Raw genomic sequence first — 20705 nt, forward strand, 5'->3', positions numbered from 1 at the left:
GGGGATTACTTGACCTGTTGGAAAAATAAAAACATCAGCTGAAATGCTTAACGTGGGAATATGAAGTCAGGGTAACAGGTTGCTGAGATAACGGTGGGGTTTAAGGCTTTGTGGCTGTCTCAGCAAAAAGACCAAGAAGGTGATGTAGGTGTTCAGCATCTCTCTTAAATCACTGTTTTTTTTGCAGATGAGGTATTATGGCTATCATTATATCCTCCCCTTTCTCAGCATTATTTCATACCTAGAGTTTGATGGGAAGATACAGTCTTGGTTTCTAGTCCTGGTCTGAAAACACACTGTGCACCACAATCACTTTTCATCTTTTCCCAAGAGGTCTAGGAATAGTAATTTCTTTTCTGGTAGATGCATTTTGTAACATCTTTCTGAGCATTTTTCATCATCCCTGGAGCTTGGCACCTCTGAATGTGAAAAAATAGAAAGTATTTGACAAACCAGTATACCAAATCACTTTAAAAAGCATCAGTAGAAGTGTGATGGGCCCCAGTTTAGACTCTCTCTGGCTCTGGGATGGGTACATATACACAATGTCCTCCTGCAGAAATCCAGAGGCGTCAGGCCCGAGTGCTGGTGCAGGACCAGTGCGTTGTACTGCTGCCGTGCTCTCAGGATGAGCTTTGCCCCGTGACAGATCACCCCCTTGGCCAGCCTGTGCCAGGCTGGGCTTAGCACAGCCCTGAGACCATGCCTAGTGAGAAATTTGGACGAGGTTACCTTGTGTATGTCAGGAAAGGTAAAAGAACTTTCCTCTGGGTTCAAGCCATGCTGTACCAGTTGGCCTCTGTGCCAAAAACCAGCACCTTCCCTGATTTATTTCCCCATCTAAACAAAGTGAAAAGATAGGTTTCACTCCAAATGCATGAAATATATAGCATTTTCAAAATCCAATGTTTTAACTGTCCACTTTTCTGCTCCTCTGCTAGCTATATAGCACCAAGGCATTTCCTGGCAGGGATCGGTTGTCCTACCTCTCCAGCAGCCTTCACCGGGCTCACCACTTATTAGCAGATCATGTCTCTGGTTGCTGGATTTCTTTGGGGATCACTCAATATTGTTTCATAAAAGAGAGGAAGCACATTTGCACTCTTAATGAATTTAGTTGTCATCACTTGTCAGCTTTGTGCTCTGAGGTCTCAGTTAGATAGCATAATTATAATTATATTTATATATAGGTAATTATAATCTGGGAAATGGTCCAAATTCTGCTTTTTAAGTAAAATTGGTCAAGCCTATTTGCAGTGACTGGAGCCCCTCTGCATGCAGCAGTCTCACCAGCAGCACCGTGGTGGCCGTGGGAGGATGCACCGCATGGAAACAAAGGGACCTGCTTTCTTGCTGGGGTACAGCCAGGGGTCATTTCTTATTCTGCCTGGCATTCTCCGAAACACTCTTATCTTCAGACATTCTAGCCTGGAAGCTTAAGTCAGAAAAAGGACAAAAATAATCACCGGTTACACAGGCTGGGGAGTGGGAAGGTCATTAGGCTGTCAGGCTTGTGCTCCATCCCTACCGCTGCTGCCAGGCTGATTTTCCCTACACCAACAGGCACGGGTCTCACAGTCCTCAAAGAAACAAGGGTCACACAAGATGGTTTCTCATGGAGTGGCTTTGGTTTCAAATCCCACCGTCACTCTTGCCATGGCAACAGCTGCTGAACGAACAGCACAGGGCTCTGCAGAGCCAAAACAGCACCGTGAGCACCCTGCCTGATTCTCCAGACCTGACCTACAGCTGTAAATCCTGTCTTGATGATTTCTTTGTCTTCAGGGGCACAAAATATGTTTTCTGGTGAAAAAAAATCCTCTGGGAATATCTCTAACCATTTTTACTGGAGTGTGCAGCATCACCCCTAGCTGCTGTCTCAACGATCAGTTGCAACTTCCACCATGTCACGTTAGGAAAATCATAGAATCATAGAATGGTTTGGGTTGGAAGGGACCTCAAAGACCATCTAGTTCCAACCACCCTGCCATGCCAGGGACACCCTACACTAGACCAGGTTGACCAAAGACCCATCCAACCTGGCCTTCAACACTTCCAGAAAGGGGGCATCCACAGCTTCTCTGGGCAACCTGTTCCAGTGCCTCACCACCCTCACAGGGAAGAATTTCCTCCTAATACCTAATCTAAACCTACCCTCCTTCAGCTTAAGGCCATTACCCCTTGTCCTGTCACTCCATGCCCTTGTAAACAGTCCCTCTCCAGCTTTCCTGCAGGCCCCTTTAGGTAGTAGAAGGCTGCTCTAAGGTCTCCCTGGAGCTTTCTCTTCTCCAGGCTGAACAACTCCAACTCTCTCAGCCTGTCTTCATAGGAGAGGTGCTCCAGCCCCCTGATCATCTTTGTGGCCCTCCTCTGGACTTGCTCCAACAATGCAGGGTGCTCTTGGGTTTTGCGAGCCATAGGTGAAGCATCAGGACTCCACCATCATCTCTGCTACTCATCCAGGGAGCATCGCTGTAGCATTAGAAAGCGCTAATCTCCATTTCCACCCACAGTGCAAAAATGAAAATTTTCTGAACTATGAGGAGGCTGAGAGACTCGGAACTAAAAATATTCCTGCAGCTGTCACTGTCACTGATGAAAAAAGTTGTCAGAACTGGCTTATTCTGAAAATTTTAACCAGCGGACCATGCTGTCAGCACAGGCAGGGGCAGAGAAGGGTCCTGGGTTAGTCACGGGGCACAGCGCTGGGATGCAGGACTTCTCATGGGTGGATATCACTGGGCCCTAATGGGTTGCTTCTTGGAGTGTTTCTTTGCCTTGCTCTCCTTGCTACTTCTGGTGAGCAACAGTTTGGTTTTGATGAGGTTGCACAAGTCTTTTCAGCCAAACCGCAATACCGAATGTGTCTGCCATGAACGAGCTCAGCGCAAAATCTCTGCTGCTCTACCAGCCCTGCTATACTGACCTAGCTAATGGAGCCAAATTCATTCTGATCCAGAAAATCCTCTTAAATCATGGGAACAGCTGAAAGTGGAATTTGGCCTACTGTGCACAGGGCCTGGGTCAGGGCCAGGACTACTGAGCCAGTGATGTGCTCTCACCGCAAAGCGAGCTAACAGTATCCTGGGCTGCATTAGGCAAAGTCTTGCAGCAGATGGAGGGAGGTGATCCTTCCCCTCTGCTCAGCACTGGGGAGGCCACACCTGGAGTGCTGGGTCCAGTTCTGGGCTCCCCAGTACAAGAAAGACATAGATGCACTGGAGAGAGTCCAGCAAAGGGCCACGGAGATGACGAAGGGGCTGTAGCACCTCTCCTGTGAAGAAAGGCTGAGAGAGCTGGGACTGTTCAGCCTGGAGAAGAGAAGGCTCAAGGGGATCTCATCAATGTACACAAATACCTGATGGGAGGGTTCAAAGGCGACGGAGCCAGGCTCTTCTCAGTGGTGCCCAGTGACAGGACCAGAGGCCATGGGCACAAACGGAAACCCAGGAGGTTGCTTCTGAACATCAGGAAATGCTTTTTTACTGTGAGGGTGACCGAACACTGGCACAGGTTGCCCAGGGAGGTTGCGGAGTCTCCATCCTTGGAGATATTCAAAAGCCGTCTGGCCACAGACCTGGACAACCTGCTCAAGGTGGCCCTGCTTGAGCAGGGGGTTGGACCAGATGATCTCCAGAGGTCCCTTCCAACCTCAGCTGTTCTGTGATCCTGTGTTTCAAAACAGGACAGTGAACAGCAGAGAAGGGCCAGGATGAAACAGGGCAAGAAAGATGGAGCGAGGTGCATTACTGAGGTGGAACAGAAGAGAAGGACAAGACTGCCAGGAGGGATTACCAGTTAGCGCTCCCTCTTTTCTGTCCCTGTCTGAAACCAGTCTCTCTTAGGACTTATCGAGATATAGACATAGAAAGTGGTTGCGAACTGGAAAATGGCAATAATCTCATAGCTTGGCAGGTTTCCCCTCTGGTATTGAACTTCTCAGGATGGTTGTCAGTGGTTTTTAGTCAGCCTCTGCCCAGCCAGCCTGTTCTCCTGCGATACCGAGCCGGTACCACCTGGAGGTGCCAGAAGAGCTGCCCAGTATCTGCCCTGTCCCTGCACTTCATCACCTGGGCACGGACACAGAGGTTTCCTGTGGATATGCAGAGGTGATGGTGGGGTGATCCAAGAGACGTGGCTCCTAATCAAGCATTTTTCTGTAGTTTTCCCTCTCCCTTGGAGTCTTAATCCTGGCAACTGGAACTGCTTCAGGGCACGAGCTTGCAGTGCTGCAGTGCTTGATCAGAAGCAGCTGGCACGTCAAACACACACAGCGCGGGGTGGACCTCCCCTGCAGGCCTCACCAGCAGTGTTCATTTAGATTGCTGAATTATCCGTTAACAGTTTTGCTAAGTGAGATACACTGGGATGTCATAATCATAGCTGAGATATTGTCTGCTGGCAGGTCCAAGCCCAGATTCCTTGCTTGGGCTGGATTGCCACTGTATTACTGTTATTAGCACTGGCATTGCAAGAGTTTATCTGGCACCCATTGGTGTACCTGAAAGCCATACAGACCTGTCTTCTTGATCTTGGTGCTGCCAGAGGCTGGCCATGCAGTGAGGACCATGTCTGCAGGTGGGGTTGCCACAGCAGCAGGTGCTCAGCATCTCTCAGGCCGAGCGCCCCGAGGACTGGTGCTCACCATGGACCATGTTCAGAGTTTCAGCGCTGTGGAAGCACTGACTGCCCTGAGACACAGACTGAGCAGGCAGATAGGACCCTCCAACAGGTCAGTGTCCGCATCCAGCATGGGCTTTGCCTGCACTTACAGGAATGGGGCAGGCAGCCGCAGCCACACTGGGTATGATAAAGGAAAGTAATCTCAAAATGAGTGCCAATGTAAAGTGTTGCTGATTTTATAAATGATTCCTCTTAATTATTCACACAAAAACACACATACAGACTAAATTAAATAAACATTACTGTCTTTGCAAAGTCAAGCTCTCAAGATTATGCCAGAATTAAGGTGACCTATGCATGCTATACAGCCTCCTTAAGTACACGTATTATGGGAATATGTTGCAGTTTCTCAGTGTAGCGGTTGTTGTACACTATGGACTTAATAATGGAAAAGATTTCAGCCCTCTTTCACATTTAGTTGAGGCTTTTCTGGCTATCTTTCTCCATTCCTATCATGGACCCTGTAAACAGCTCCGACTGAGGTTTGAAATGTAATTTAGTGGGAGATGAGATGTACTCCAGCAAATGTTTTATAGCCTTTGGGGTTTTTCCTCAAATGTGGAAGGTACTGGATTTGAGTGATACATAAAAATCAAGAATAAACAGGCCACAGGGCTGCCTGGCTTGTTACCCTGTCTCTGGCGGTGGCCAGTAGCAGGTCCTGCAGGCAGAGCATACTGGTGCTTTCCAAAAGTGCTTGCAGACTGCAACCATTTGTGGTCCAAAGACTTCCTGACCAGAAATGACGCCTTCATTTTTAATAGATCCAAAAGGATTTTTCTTCCTCTGAATTTGGCTGATTGCTTTCTGAACCAAGTAAACTTCAGCATCCTCCTGCAAACTGCTGTGAAGCTGCAGCCTGCATTGTGTGAGAAGCCGTCCCCTTCCCTCCCCGTAGCATCTGCCACCTGCTCCTTGGGTCTCAGACACCCTCAGGCAGTGCCCTCTGCTCCCTGTCTTCATACCGCTCAGGACTTCATGGGCAACCATCATAGTCCCCCCCTCAATTATTTATTTTCAGGGTTAATAGCTGTAATTTTTTTCTGTAACTGTTTTTTTCTGTTATATTTGCCTTGAGATAGGGGCCCAGAACTGTGCATCGTGTTTTGATTTGCAATAGCTGGTTCAGGTTGTATCTCTGCATATCTAACTAGAATCGGCTTTGCTAAGGGGTTTGACATAAATTAATCTACCTTTTATCTGCAAATGTCAGCTGCCATTTTACTGTCCAATTTCTGTGTATTCTGAAACTCTTTTGCAACTGCTGAAGTAACTTTCATCCTTTTTACTTTGGACAGCTGCACACAGTTGACCGATTTTACCCATTATCCCTGAAGGTCTATTATTCACCTTCTTTGGCAGATGTTTCAGAAATTGGTTGTTCAGAGCAGCCACAGCACATGCCAGTGTAGGAGTCCAGTTGGGACTCCCCTTCCCTGTGAATATTGCTGGTGTATTCCTGGTTTTTGCTACATGAAGACACTCTCTTAATCCATGGCAGCTACTTCACAACCTGCTGTTGAAGGATTTCCCCAATGCCTTTTGAAAATCAAGTTGACTGTATCTGTTGGAATTTGTTTGCCTGTTGACACTCACTTGTCGATGCTTTCAAAGAAATCTTACAGATATGTGAGTCATGACTGCTGACACTAAGTGTGATGAATATATCGTATCTATTCACATATCCACACCACCAATCCCTTCCAATCGTTTCTGCATCCGACTGTGGAATAAGAAAAAAAACAATAATTAGTCCCTAGATAGTGATAGCTTAAAGTGTTTTTCATGTTTACATATATATTCTTATCTCAAAAGACTGCCTGCCTCCCACAAAAGAAAAACTGGGAATCATGCAATTCATCTTCCAACCACCAGGTAGAGGCAAAAGCCATTGCAAAATACCTACCCAGGCGATAATATAACAATATTTCCAAAATACCAGTCTGACTGACATCAAATGAATACTTTTGGCCAATCTGTCTTTATGGTTCTTAAAATAGATCTGGCCAAATTCAAATATAAAAATAAAATTTTAATCTCATTAGCTCTGTAGTCAATTAGCTAATTAGAAAGCAGTTGCAGACAATCGGTATGAAACACACTCTAATTATCCCTTCCTACCCAACGCATGAAAAATTAATCATGGTAGAGTTGCTCTACCTTTTAAGACAACGATAAAACCAGTTGTATAAGTGTTAGCTCTCTCAAAGAGTATCCAGTGAAGCTCTTTAGAAGGAGTCTTTTCTTTTTCATAGGAAAACTTAATAATTTGCCTATTAAGAATTTTTAAAATCACAGTCTTTTCAAATCTGGCCTTAAGAAAAGAATCATTGAGAAAAAAGGGCCAAATCTTAGCACCAAAACTCAAAGGTATTAAATACTAATTATACACAACAGTATCTATTCATAGTGTTTTCATGAGTTTTCAGGGGTTACTTGTAAGGAGGAGAAATATAAACAAATGTAAGTTATTGGGCTATCAAGGACAAAATTTTCATGTATCATTTATTCTCTGTACAGGAGCAGCATCAATCCTGATCTGTCAAAGACAAATCTTTTCTTGACCTTACACATCAGCTGTGCGTGTTATTATTCACATTGCAGCAGCTCAGCAGAGCCCCTGATGTGGATCAGGACCCCATTACACCGCAGACTATGCATGTATAAGCTTGAACGAGACTGCTCATAATCCACGTCTGTCTTGGAGGAGCAGGGTTGTAGATGTTCAGCTCTCCCCCATAATTCCAGCACACAGAACTGCTCATTCACCGGTCAAAAAAAACCCCAAACAACAAATTACAAAAAACCAAGAAAACCTTAAAAGTATATTAAAGTTGCAGTTAAAGTACCTCAGTATTTCGCTTTGGTGAAACTGATAGATATTTTAAGTTTTTTCAGATGTCATAGGATTTTGAGCTTAGGAGTACTGTATGAAGGAGAGTGAATCATAGAAACATAGAATGGTTTGGGTTGGAAGGGACCTCAAAGACCATGGGCAGGGACACCCTCCACTAGACCAGGTTGACCAAAGACCCATCCAACCTGGCCTTCAACACTTCCAGGGAGGGGGCATCCACAGCTTCTCTGGGCAACCTGTTCCAGTGCCTCACCACCCTCACAGGGAAGAATTTCTTCCTAATATCTAATCTAAATCTACCCTCCTTCAGCTTAAGGCCATTACCCCTTGTCCTGTCACTCCATGCCCTTGTAAACAGTCCCACTCCAGCTTTCCTGTAGGCCTCTTTAGGTAGTGGAAGGCCACAATTATGTCTCCCTGGAGCCTTCTTGAAGTGATATGCTTGCTGTTTTCCTAAAACCTATCAGAGGAGCAGAATTTGATACATGCAAAATAATGATCTCCAACTATTAATTTCATATGAATATGACTGAATTTTGTTACAAATGAGTAGCACATGACTGCACATTTTGGGTAGTCTCAAGGGCCCTGGGCAGAGGGTGCTGGCAAGGAGGAGCAGTGGTACGCACCTCCCAGTGTCCCCTGGCATGGAGGAGGCACATTTCCCTGCCTCCCCTTGGAACACTGCTGGGGCTCGGGAGGGGAGGACACCACTCAGCCAGCTGCTGGTGGTACAGGAGGTGTTGGATTTCTCCCCGCTGACAGCACTTCATTGTAAATATTTCATCTCACCTGAAGTATTTGCTGGTTTTACCATATAAGAAACTCAAAAGATGTCCAACTACATCAGGATGGGTTTTGGCTATAGATGCTAGGAAACTTCTCTCAGCAACCCAAAATTCACAGCCTAGACAGTCTTTGGGTCACTCCTTCCCTTTTCCCAGAATCAGTCCAGAGGGCAAAGTCATCAGCTGGAAAGCTTTTAGCTGAAAGCGTCATCTCTCAGCCCCACAGAGCAGAGGGGGGTAAATGCTGAGCCCAGTCTCACGTTTGGAAGGTGCTGTAGGACACACTGGGGATGGGAACGTGGGTCATGGAGAGGTGGCTACATCAGTGAGGTGTCACTGCAGGGGGTCCCAGCATGGCCAGCCGATACCTGCACTGCCATCTGAGCACAGCAGGCAGCACTGGGAGACGCGTGGCTTGGCAGCATGCTGGTGGCACACAGCAGGCTGGGACACCTATCAAAGAGCAGCCTCTGGATTTCTTTTCAATCCATCCTCCTGCCGCCAAAGATCCCTGAAAGCCTGGGGTCTGGCACTTACTGAGGTCTTGTCACCTCTCCGCAGTGCAGTGTGGTGCTTCAGGCCAAAGCCCCAGGACTGGACCTTTCATTGCATTTTATTCCATTTGCTGGTAATCGCCCTGAAATCTGACCATGCCTTGCAGGGTCGGCCCTTCCAGTCTCCTCACTGCAACATGTTTACAACAGTAATTTCCTGCACTGAACCTATTTTTTCACCATCTGAGAGCTACACAAGAAGAGTGGAAACTTCTTTTTTTGTCTGATTACTTAACAGGAATGAACCAGAGAAGGGCCCTGTTAGCAGCAATGAGACAGAGATGCCAGGCAGAGGGGGAGGACCATGGGGAAGAGGTCACTTGTCAGCCAGCATGAGAGGTAGAGTTGGCAGTGCCTTGGCCTCCTAGCCCAGCTCTGAAGAGCATGCTTCTTTAATTTTAGCTTTGTTGAATATTAACTAATTAAAAAATAATAGCCTGCATCTGATAACATCCCCAGGATAAAGGTGCTGCTTCAGACATAACACAGTGGTGCAGGCCAAGACTTGGGTGAAGATCAACACCTGGCACCCCAGGTCCTGGAGTGATGTGGTTGTATCCAGTTTTGAGCTATCTTCTGTACAAGTTTCATTACATTTCGGAGGACGGCCCTTCCTTTTCAAAATGGAAGAGGGATCATCAGGGCTTGCTTCTCCTGACATGAGCAGGAAGCTCTATTTTTCCAAGGAGACGGTTATAAGACTCTTTGGCTGATAGAGTCAGAGATGAGATAGTGGGATTTACCACTTACAGCTGAAATTTGATTAGTCTGAAAAGTGGATTCAGCAGCAGGATGATCCAGCACTTTTAGGCTTTGATCAAAGCAGAGAGAGGCTTAATTTGTCTTCCCAGATGAAGGAGAGGGGTGAACACGTGATGAGGAGGAGGACGACAAGGAGGGGAAGAGCTGCTGCCGAGTAGGAGCCATTTTTGGGAGAGCCTGGGAGGCAGGGGTGAGTGCTCCAGGGCTCCTTGACAGGTGAGGAGCAGGGTGAAGCAGTGGGAGCCTGTGAGGTTGGTCCTGGAGCCCTGGGGAGCTCCAGCAGTGAGGCTTGTGAGGGATGGGGGCCTGGAGGAAGGGTGGTAGGAGAATAACAGTGATGTAGAGGAAAGGCAGCCTGGAGGAAAGACCAGAAGGATACTTTTATTCAGTTTTTCTGGACTGACAAGATTAACTGAGCTTCAGGAAAAGACCTGATCAGCCTGAGGACTTCTTGCTGTCTGAAGTGGACACATCCCAAAATGGGAGCTGCGACACAAAGTGCCAGCTGTGGTACTCTGCATGTGGGTAGGGTACCTGGGGCCAGGCTAGGTAAGTCCCAGCTACACAGCTTCATGTAAAAAACACCCCTGAGTGTGACAGCTGCCTTCACTCCCTTAGAATCACCAAATGGCTTAGGTTGGAAGGGACCTTCAAAGCTCACCTAGTTCAACCTATCTGCCACAGGCAGGAACATCTATCAGTAGATCAGATTGCTCAAAGCCCTGTCCAACCTGACCTTGAACAGTTCAATGATGGGGAAGTGCCCTTGCTCTGCTCAGATGAGCTTTCTGTGCCAAAGGGCACATGGGTCACAACAAACCATCCTGCTTCCAACAAGGGGCTGATGTACATCTGCTGGCTGCTGGTAAGCTTTTTCCATGTGTAGCTACATCAAAATTCTTCCCATAGATGCCCAAATGAACTGGATAGATGGACCAGGTAGTTATTCTGCAGCTGTCAAGTATGGCTTTGCCTTCACCTCGTGGAGTGTTTCACAACTGACAGCAACTACAGCCCCACTCATGTCCGTTCTGTCTGACTTTGGAAGAACTGCAGTGATGCCTCTGAGCTCCACAATGTCTAGAAATCCTTCAGTGACCATAAATAACACTTTACTTCCCTGCTTCCATTTGCTAGGGGTGGACCTTCAAAAAGGCAAATGAAGGCAAGAAGGCAAGAAAGGTTAGTTCGCTGAGTAAAAACTGGCTGAACGGCCAGGCCCAAAGAGTTGTGGTGAATGGAGTTAAATCCAGTTGGCGGCCGATCACAAGTGGTGTTCCCCAGGGACCAGGGCTGCGGCCAGTTCTCTTTAATGTCTTTATCAATGACCTGGATGAGGGGATCGAGTGCCCCCTCACTAAGTTTGCAGATGACACCAAGCTGGGTGGCAGTGTTGATCTGCTGGAGGGTAGGAAGGCTCTACAGAGGGATCCGGACAGGCTGGATCCATGGGCCGAGGCCAACTGTATGAGGTTCAACAAGGCCAAGTGCTGGGTCCTGCACTTGGGTCACAACAACCCCAGGCAACGCTACAGGCTTGGGCAAGAGTGGCTGGAAAGCTGCCTGGCGGAAAAGGACCTGGGGGTGTTGGTCGACAGCCGGCTGAATATGAGGCAGCAGTGTGCCCAGGTGGCCCAGAAGGCCAACAGCATCCTGGCTTGTATCAGCCATAGTGTGGCCAGCAGGACTAGGGCAGTGATCATCCCCCTCTACTCAGCTCTGGTGAGGCCGTACCTCAAGTGCTGTGTTCAGTTTTGGGCCCCTCACTACAAGAAAGACATTGAGGTGCTGGAGCGTGTCCAGAGAAGGGCAACGCAGCTGGTGAAGGGTCTGGAGCACAAGTCTGATGAGGAGCAGCTGAGGGATCTGGGGTTGTTTAGCCTGGAGAAAAGGAGGCTGAGGGGAGACCTGATTGCTCTCTACAACTACCTGAAAGGAGGTTGTAGCCAGGTGGCTGTTGCTCTCTTCTCCTAAGTAACAAGTGATAGGACAAGAGGAAACAGCCTCAAGTTGTGCCCAGGGAGGTTTAGATTGGATATTAGGAAAAATTTCTTCACTGACAGGGTTGTCAAGCACAGGAACAGGCTGCCCAGGGAAGAGGTGGAGTCACCATCCCTGGAGGTATTTAAAAGATGTGTAGGTGTGGTGCTTAGGGACATGGTTTAGTGGTGGACGTGGCAGTGCTGGGTTAGTGGTTGGACTTGATGATCTTAAAGGTCTTTTCAACCTAAATGATTCTGTGATTCCATGATCAGGAAGGTCAGTGACATGTTTGGTGTGCCTAAGTTCCTTACTGGTACTTAGAAATAAAGTACATGTTCTCACATTACCATCCTGTGATGCCCAGTCCAAAAATCAGTGTGGATTTTATTTCTGTGCCTGCTTTGCTCTAAGAGCAGGTGGTATTGAAGCTGTCAAGAGTGATGGAGGAGGAAAGCTGGAGGGAGCTGGGCTGTCCTCCCTTGCTACACATAATTAAAGAGAACAAATATTTGTCATTAGCTTGTGACTCTTCCAACCTGCGTACAAGGAAGATTCACACTATTCAAAGAACTGTGTAATTAAGTGCTACTAATCTCCCAAACTCCCACTGTAGTAGGATCATGTTAGTTTTAGGGAGAGATGTGGCATGTCAGATTCTGTTCCCACAAGTACCTTATGAAATAAGCTGCAAAGTACAGGATATGACCTGCAAGAAGAATCAAAGGAAGCCAAATCTCCAGGATCTAACCACAGAAAAAGGAACACAGCCTGCTCTGCTGCAGAGGAAAGCACTGTGGTCTCCTAGCTAAGGGAAGCCAAACTCAAATGGAGCTATCTTCTGCCCCTGCCACATTGGTGCAATGGGAGTAAGCCCTTCAGCATCAGGAGAAGCGACACAGGCTTCAAATAACTGTCCCTAATCCTCCTGCTGCCTCTGTGCTAGTGCAAAGATTTTTTTGCCTCAGGGTATCTCTAAGACGTCTGTAGAGGAGACAACCTGCTCTCCCACCTTCAAAGTGATGACGCTGGGTGAAGCTAACACCCACCTTGCAACAGAATTAAAATTCTGCTGCAGAAGATGCCCATGGGAGTACGCCCACACCAGCACTGTGGGTTTGACCAGTGCTATTAGGCAGAAGAAACACCGGAGGGAGAGTGGGGATGGCTGAATACAATGTTTAGTCACCCTGTGACAATATTTAACCACCCTCCATAAGCTCCAGGGATCTGTGCTTTTCGTATCCCTTTTCTTATCGGAGGCAGGGTGAGAGGAAGGATAATTTTCCTGGTTTATTTCTAACCAGAAGATGAAAGGATGTGTGTAGTTCACTCCATGACCACTGGCACTAGGCATGAACTGAGTCCCTGAGAAGCTGTTGGCTGAATTTGCCAGGCTTCCTGCTGCTCCTGCCATGGCTGAATGCAAGAGAAGCACAGCTAGGTGGCTTAGGGATTTCCTTTTGATGTTAACTCTATGCTGTGGGCACGTAAAGCTCAAGCTCCTGAAGTTCAAGGCTGTTCTCAAGCTCCTGCCTGTGCCCACAATCTCTGAACGGCAGAGAGACAACCTCTTCTAGGACAGATTTGGGAAGGGCAGAAATCTTCTGGCAGCAGCTGCAGGCAGGACAGAGGTGTGCGACTGATGCTAGGTGTCTGCGAAAGCTGCCTGCAAAAATTGCACATTCTATTTCTTCTTTTTTTGCCCCAGGTGGATTTGTCTTGCTCTCTGTGGGATTCAGAAACCAGTGCTGAGTTTTTCCTTTTAGCAGAAAGGCTTCCCATGGGGAAGGCAAGGCAACTCTGCCGGCTGAGCGGGCGACTAAGAGCAGAGCCATGGGCACAATCTTCTCAAGGGACTCTCCACTGCCCAGGAGGGCATGACACAAGTCCCTGACATGCTGCTTTCAGATAAACCCTGCTGAGAGGTGAATCAGGCAGAGTTTCTGCCTTAAAATACACAAAGATGATAAAGGGCTGTAGCTCTGGAAGGACTTTTAGCTAGGGGTATGTCCCTGGTTCTGGTGAGCATCAAGTCTCTGGAAAGGACGTGTCTGTGCCAGCCTCTAGCACGCTGAGCTGGACCGGATGTGGTTCAGCATCTCTCAGCACAGCAGCTTGCCATGGCGAACAGTTAATAGCCTACATACGACTGGTGGTGGGAGGGTCAGGGATGCGACATCCTGGGGGATGCAGAGACACCAGGCACTGCTGGATGGGCCCTTTGTGGGTCTGTGTTCCCCCTCTGCCACATCTTACCTACTATAAACTCACCTAATTTCAGATACTGGATTTCAAGGAAGATTTTCAGACTCCCTCCATTGTAAAATGAGAGAAATGTGCACTACCGGCGTGTAGGTCACTTCATCCTAGTGCAGGTCAGCTGGCTCGCAGCACGGAAATTGCTCTCCACTCCAGTGATGAGAAATACCAGCATCTGCAGTAGTCATCCAGGCAGAGTGGAGTAAAGCAAAGTGATGTTACTTCATCAGTGCTGAGTTTTTGCAGCTGCCAGTGTGTGTGAGGGAACTGCAACTCCCTTTCAACTGCACGGTGAGTGCTCAGCCTCTTCCATTGTGGCAGCATGACGAGCAATCCTTTGAGGCCTTTTCACCCGTGCTTTGTGGTGAGGGGCTTTGACACAGATAAAAATTTCATTTCTTCAAGTTTAAGCTACTTGTGGAGACAAGGGCTCAGAGAGAGCGTGAAATGATACCTCCTTGCCTGTTAGGGAAGAGCTGGCCAAAGCCACCTGCAGTGAGGAACAGAAGAAAGACGAGGAGGCTTGACGAAACTTTGCAGAAAGGATTCTGAGCCTATCAGAGACCTGACAAGGCCAGCACTCAGCTGGAGAAGCTGGAAAGCTGTGCAGGACAAGGTATGATGTAAGCACATATTGGCACTGTGGTTTTATGTTGACCGAATAGACTGCAACAAGGGGTGCCATGCACATGTCTGGGAACAACTAGAGACCTGCAGAAAATGAAATGGAGGCAGTCACCAGGATCTTATCTGAAAACTTCCTCAACATGCTGGGATTGCCAGTGCTAAATCAGAGAGGAAGATCTGTAAAGTCTAAGCTAGAGGTGACCCTCCGGCTTTCGTGGTGAACCGAAACAGCCACCACCCCTGGCCTGCTGGGTCCTGCCTACAGCTCACTGTTATTGCAGACCACGAAATATGGGAGTAGAGGTCACGGACAACACCCTATGGGGCTAGTGTTGCCTAGAAAACAGCCATTTTCAATGCTGAGCAGACCAAACCATCAGGCATAAATCTCCACTGTCCAAAGTCACCTACAAATGGCTGCACACGGCGGTGTCACAGCCTCTCACCACGAGCCTGGTGTATGTGTAGGCTGTACCTCACCAACGGGGCACCGCTGGGACCTGCCGAAGGCTGAGCAGATTGCGAAGTGTTGGTAAGGGGCAGGGCAGGTCAGGGAGCCAGGGACAGGTGCTGCCTTCTGCTCCCTGGTGCCTGGCAGGGTCCCTTGGCGTGCTCCTCCTCGCCGTGCCCTTGCCGTCCTGCCAGCCTGTCCCTGTGCCTGTGAGCCGGCTCTCTGGCACAGAAGCTGTTTTCTTTGCTGTCAAGACCTGCTCTCATTTGAATTATTTTAGAACTGCTGAAATAAAATAATTGGGATGGATGGCTTATTCTTTTCAGTTTTATTTCAGCCCTGACACAAGTTGGCTGAGTTTCAATGAACTGATTTATACCAAACACTGCTCTGTCATAGCCACAGCTTATCTTTATCTATAAGAATGAAAATAACTGTCAGCAGCAGGTTTAAGCCAGCTCATACAGGAGCTGCTGGAAGGAGCTGCGTGTGTGTTGTCCTTCAGGGTCAGGGCTTTGGCCCGGATTGCAGGGGAGTGCATTTGCTGTGCCCACAGCCTCTCTCCCTGGGCCTGTCTCAGTGACTCAGCTTGGCAGTACGGCACGAGCACGGTTTCAGCTCAGGGTTCGAAACCCAGATGATATCACACCCATTTCTGTAAGGACAAGGTGCTACCATCTTAGGCTGTGTGACTTCAGCACCCCGGTGGAGGTGTCTTAGCTGGCTGACTTGAAGGAGGGAACCAAGCCTCAGAAGATGAAACAGGACTTTTTCCACCTTGCTAAAAATAAGTTCAATTCTTAGTAAAATCTCACTTAATTATAACCTGAGAATCCAAGTAGGATCTCGCTGGAGCTTACTGAGCACAGCGACCAGGCCTCTAGCAAGACATACAGGAAATAACATGTGGTGTGGTTTACACTATGCACATTTACATCCTAAATCTTGATTGTGAGTGCTCTGTGACAGTCAGGGAGATGCCAGTACGGGAGAGTAGCAGTCCTGCACAGCGAAACACAACCTGACATGTGCTGTGCCATGAAATCCCATGAGTGATCGGGATGTCAGCTCAACCACATGTCTTCCCATAAATCTTTTAAAATACTCAGTCAAACCTTATACCTGGCTGACTCCAGGGGACTGAGAAGACTGTCTGATACGGCTTCTACCTCTTCTGGGTCATCATCTGACAAGGGCAAGAACGTGACATAACCGAGGTATGGAGAGGACACTATTTTCAGTGCTGAAATTATACCAAGGGTTTCACTGTTAAACTGCCTTCAGGGACAGGCAAAAGACCTTTTATGAAAGTTGACAGCAACAACAACAGATGCTACTATTACTAGTGTTCGGATCTTCGTACTCAGCTAAGAAAACGACTTCAGTTTTGAAGCTAGAAAGGGAAGCGGAGGTTGGATTTCCACTCGTGTGCAGGCACTTAGCTGTGTTAAAAAGATGTGTGGGAGATTTAAGTAATGTTTTTACTGTTGTGCCTAATTTCCAAGGAGTCGTCACCCTTGCCCCCCTAATAAACTGACCCCTTGTCCAAAAATATTAGAAAGTGAAAGTGCATCCGATGCCGGAGGAGGAGATGGCACTTGCTGGGGAATGGACTCCTGCTCCAAGTCGTATGCACTTTTCTCATCAATCATTTAAGGAATGAAAACAAACAGTTTCTAGGGTACTGGTCTGTTATCCTTTACTTCAGAAACACTTCTTTCTTCATGTATTTTCCCTGATTTCTTTTTTTCCAAATAGCGGCCCAGCCTCAGCAGGAGGGGTAGAAAGGCATGCCCCAGGTTAGGAGTAGGAGTAACCACAGGGCTAGAGGTTGTGAGCTGGGAAGCAAGTGGCTACAGCCAGCAATTCCTGTGCTCCTCCTAACAGCTAGTGGTCTTATTCCAAGCCCCCTTTCCCACTTATAAAAAAGAGGGAAGAAAGAAATCAAGGTGCTTTTTTTTTTCTCCCTGAGCTATAGCATTAAGTGAGCAAGCAGTGGCTCTGTAGTCTTGCTTTTCCTAAGACAGCTTGCAAGAGAGAAACTGGAAGAACATCAGGGTTAAGTATCAGTACAAAGTTGTTCAGCCTTGTATAGGCACAGATGCTTTGGCATCTTTGTGCCCAGAAGCAAAACTGCAGGTATTTACGTTGACTTCACATTTTTCCAGGTCACCCAGAGCTGTTGCCCACTCAGGCCTCGGCAGGTGTGTAGCTGGGTGTCAAAGTTATCCACAGTCAGGCTAAGCCTTGAAGAAAATATGAAAAATGTGATGCGAATGGTAAACTACAAACGAGAAGAAGAGGGAAAAAGCTCCAAAACATGAGTAGTCCTTTCTGAACAGTCTGAACTGGCTATTCATTTACGTGAAGAGGGCACTTAGGCCATGAATTTCTGTTCTGCCCCTACCTCGTGGAGGCTCCTTGCCAGGGCTGACAGGTATGGGCTGTTTCTGAGGATGCTGCAAGCCCCACAGCAGCTGGCAGGGTGGATAAGACTTCTTCCTGCTGTTCCTTTGTATCTAGTGTAACTTTCCTATAAAGCAGAGAGCTACTGTTGCTTGCAAACTTGCATCTATTTAGTCTTTTGTTATTAAAATTCTTCTTGCCATCTATGCACTTCTAATCCCTTTAAAATATGGCTGAGCTCTCGGTTGCTGTGATACCCTTTGGCACGGAGGACCTCCTGTTCATCCTTCATGGCGTGCAGCTGCTTGCATCGAACTTTCTTCTGGTGCTGCTCAGTCTCGTTCAGCGTCCTGCCCTACAAACGCAGAATATCACACGTGGTGATTAGTTTATACCAGGGAAGATGCTGGCTCTGAAAGAGAGATGGTGCGTGCAGTGTCCTGTGATTCCTGAGAGCTCCATCTTTTTCATTTAAAGATACTTAAATGACAGAAACAGCATTACGGGCATATGTTCAGGGAATTGACAGAATCCGGGGTTTGTAAGAACTTTGGTGCCCTTGTATTTAAAACTTGAGAAGAGGCGTGATGAGAAGAGGCTCGAGATGCCTGCTGCTGAGCTATAAAGGCTTCTTTGTGCTGAATCATCCGGGCTAAAAAGAGCTCCGGGTCTCTCCTGCTAATTGGCCAGGGGCTGCTGGTGGAGACAGCTTTTGTTAGCCGAGATCAGCTGTGGTGAGAGGTGTCTGGGTCCTTTTGCTGTAACACAAGCTGCAAAAAGGGGCTGGAGGATGAATTTGAATTTCCTTCTTTTGCTTTCTCACTGAGTTTTCCATGTAAAGCTGCAGTTGGCTCGCTCTAGACCTGGGCCAGAGTGCAAGCCAGTATGGATTTAGTGAGCTCATGTGGACGTGGCATTGCAGGGTGTTTGTGGAAGAGATGGGACGATGCTGCATCTCTAAAGTCAGCACTCAGATGTGACTTTTTATTACATTGATGACAGAAGAAAGTAGCTGTGGGATAAATGTTCAGTCCACAAATGTAACCTCTCAACAAAAGCAACCGTTTACCTCTTGACAGGCTCAGGCAGCCCTCGCCGTCACAGGCTTCCCACTTTGCTAGAAACGAGCCCATGCCTCAGAAAGCTTCCTGCAAGGACAGGTTTTCTTGAGAAGGGGCAGTTCAATAGCCTGTTTCCATCAGTGCCTGCAAGATCAGGCTTCCTGGGAGCCCTTGAATACTGCAGCACTCCAAGGAAACTGAAAGCCTAAAAAAGGAAGATGGTAAATGGCAATAGCACCCTCACATTTCCTTTACTTTAGTGAAATTGGATGCAGTGCACTTATGTTCCCTCCTTTTGTTGGTCTTCCCAGTCTCAGGTGAAGAGAGGAGACCGAGCGCTTATATTGACAGCACTCACGGCTCTCCCATCTGATGCTATGGTTTTCAGAGGCAGCCAGGTATTTACCAGGACGTGTCCCAGCCCATGGGGCAGGTTAGGTCAGAAGCATCTCCTGGTTTATTTAAAAAGTTATGCTCGACACTTTTTCCAGTGTTGGTAAATATGGATGTACTTTGTATAAAGAATGTTCTCCACACCTGCACAGGAGTAGGTTCAATGGCCAATAAATTGGAAAGATGCTCAGGTGGTGAGATACTCGCCCTTCCCCGAGGCTGGATGTATGCAAATAATGGATGAGCAGCCACAATGTAGCAAACTCAATGCAAGTCCCTATAGGAGGGTGACTTTATCACCTTATAGGCAGGTGAATTTATTTTAAAGCAGTACTGATTTGACTCAGTCACGCTCATATTCTTGTACCCACGTACTCACGAGATGGGTGTATCCAAGCCGTCTGGCCAGCATGCAGACACCAGGATGCGTGTGTCCATCTTTGCAATGACTTTGAGGATGAGGGCTGGTGCCATCATGTCCTCATCAAATTTCCCGGGTTCCTCTTAGATTGGTGACCATGTGCTGGCTCTGGGTGTGCCTTTTGTACCTTTTAGCTGCTGGTAGCAACTACACTGTCCATCCTGCTCCACCTTTGGGAGGCACCAGGATATACCCCCTGCCCTTCGTTTCCTGACTGTCCCGAGCAGCTGCACACTGTGTGTGTGCTGGCATCTTGATGGAATCCTCATAGAGGTTCCATCACCACCTGCCACTCTTACAGCATTCACTTATAGTATCCTGCCTTCGGTCCCTCCTGGTGCCCCATACCCAGCCATTGCCATTTCTTCCTCATTCTTACCAATCTTTCAATTTCTATTACTATTACAAACTACTTCTGTGTTAGAAGACAGTTAAATCTGTAAGAAATTTTTTCTGAATGAATTCTGTAGGAAATTCTGTAAGAGATATTTTTTGTGGGGGGAATTAGCTTTATGGACATTAAAAGGCAGGAAATTGTGTATAACTTTTTAAAAATCAACTGCTTCAAGGGAGAAAAAGAGAAATGTTTTGAGAACAGCTTTCCTTTATATGAGAGAGCAGAAGCTCCATCCCTCTCTCTTTCTCACACCATCTGTGTGTTTATTAACTCTAACTATTTTAGAAACAAAACATCTCTTAGATCTTTCACGTAAGCCAGGCTAACACAATCCACATAACCATCAACGCACATAGGACAAGAAGATGAAACGCTTTCTTTTATGCTTTCTCCTAAGCTTCAGAGGCCTAAGAAAATTGCCTGAAACTCTTCACAGTTCATGCATAGTACAAGGCAGACATTACATGAGTTTATACAGACAACCTGGATCAGCCCTTTGGTGCATCCAACCCAAAATCATGTTTCCAGCAGTGGCCATGACAGAATAGGCAAGAAAGAATGTAGGAATCAGGCACACACATAGAATAACTTTGTCTTCATAGTCTCCCAGCCTCTAATAATTTTCAGCATAATTTGTATGTGCTTAGCAACTCTCAATGGATTTCTCTCCCATTACTTTGTCCTTGAACCAAGTGATAGCGTCTCTAACATCTGTTGGCAAAGGGCTCGATAAGTGGATGGTTTGTTGCATGAAGTGCTGCTTCTCTTTACTTATTTTAAACCTCATTCTCTTATAGTTTATATTGATGCTCCAGAGTTCTTCTATCTGGTTCTGCCAACAGCCTTAGCCATGTGGCTCCTAAGTCCAACTAATGATCTTTGAATAACCAGTCAATAAAAATTAAATAATATCTGAGTAACTAAAAAGAATTAGTTATCTCCCAACATCCTGGAGAAATATGCTTTACCTTTTGTAACCTGGTTTGGGTCTTCCTGAGACTCAGACGTCAGCTCTGTTATAGAATAGAAGAATCATTTAGGTTGGAAAAGACCTTTAAGATCA

This window comes from Balearica regulorum, chromosome 1, assembly GCF_011004875.1.
Source record: "Balearica regulorum gibbericeps isolate bBalReg1 chromosome 1, bBalReg1.pri, whole genome shotgun sequence".
In the NCBI taxonomy this organism is placed as follows: domain Eukaryota; kingdom Metazoa; phylum Chordata; class Aves; order Gruiformes; family Gruidae; genus Balearica; species Balearica regulorum.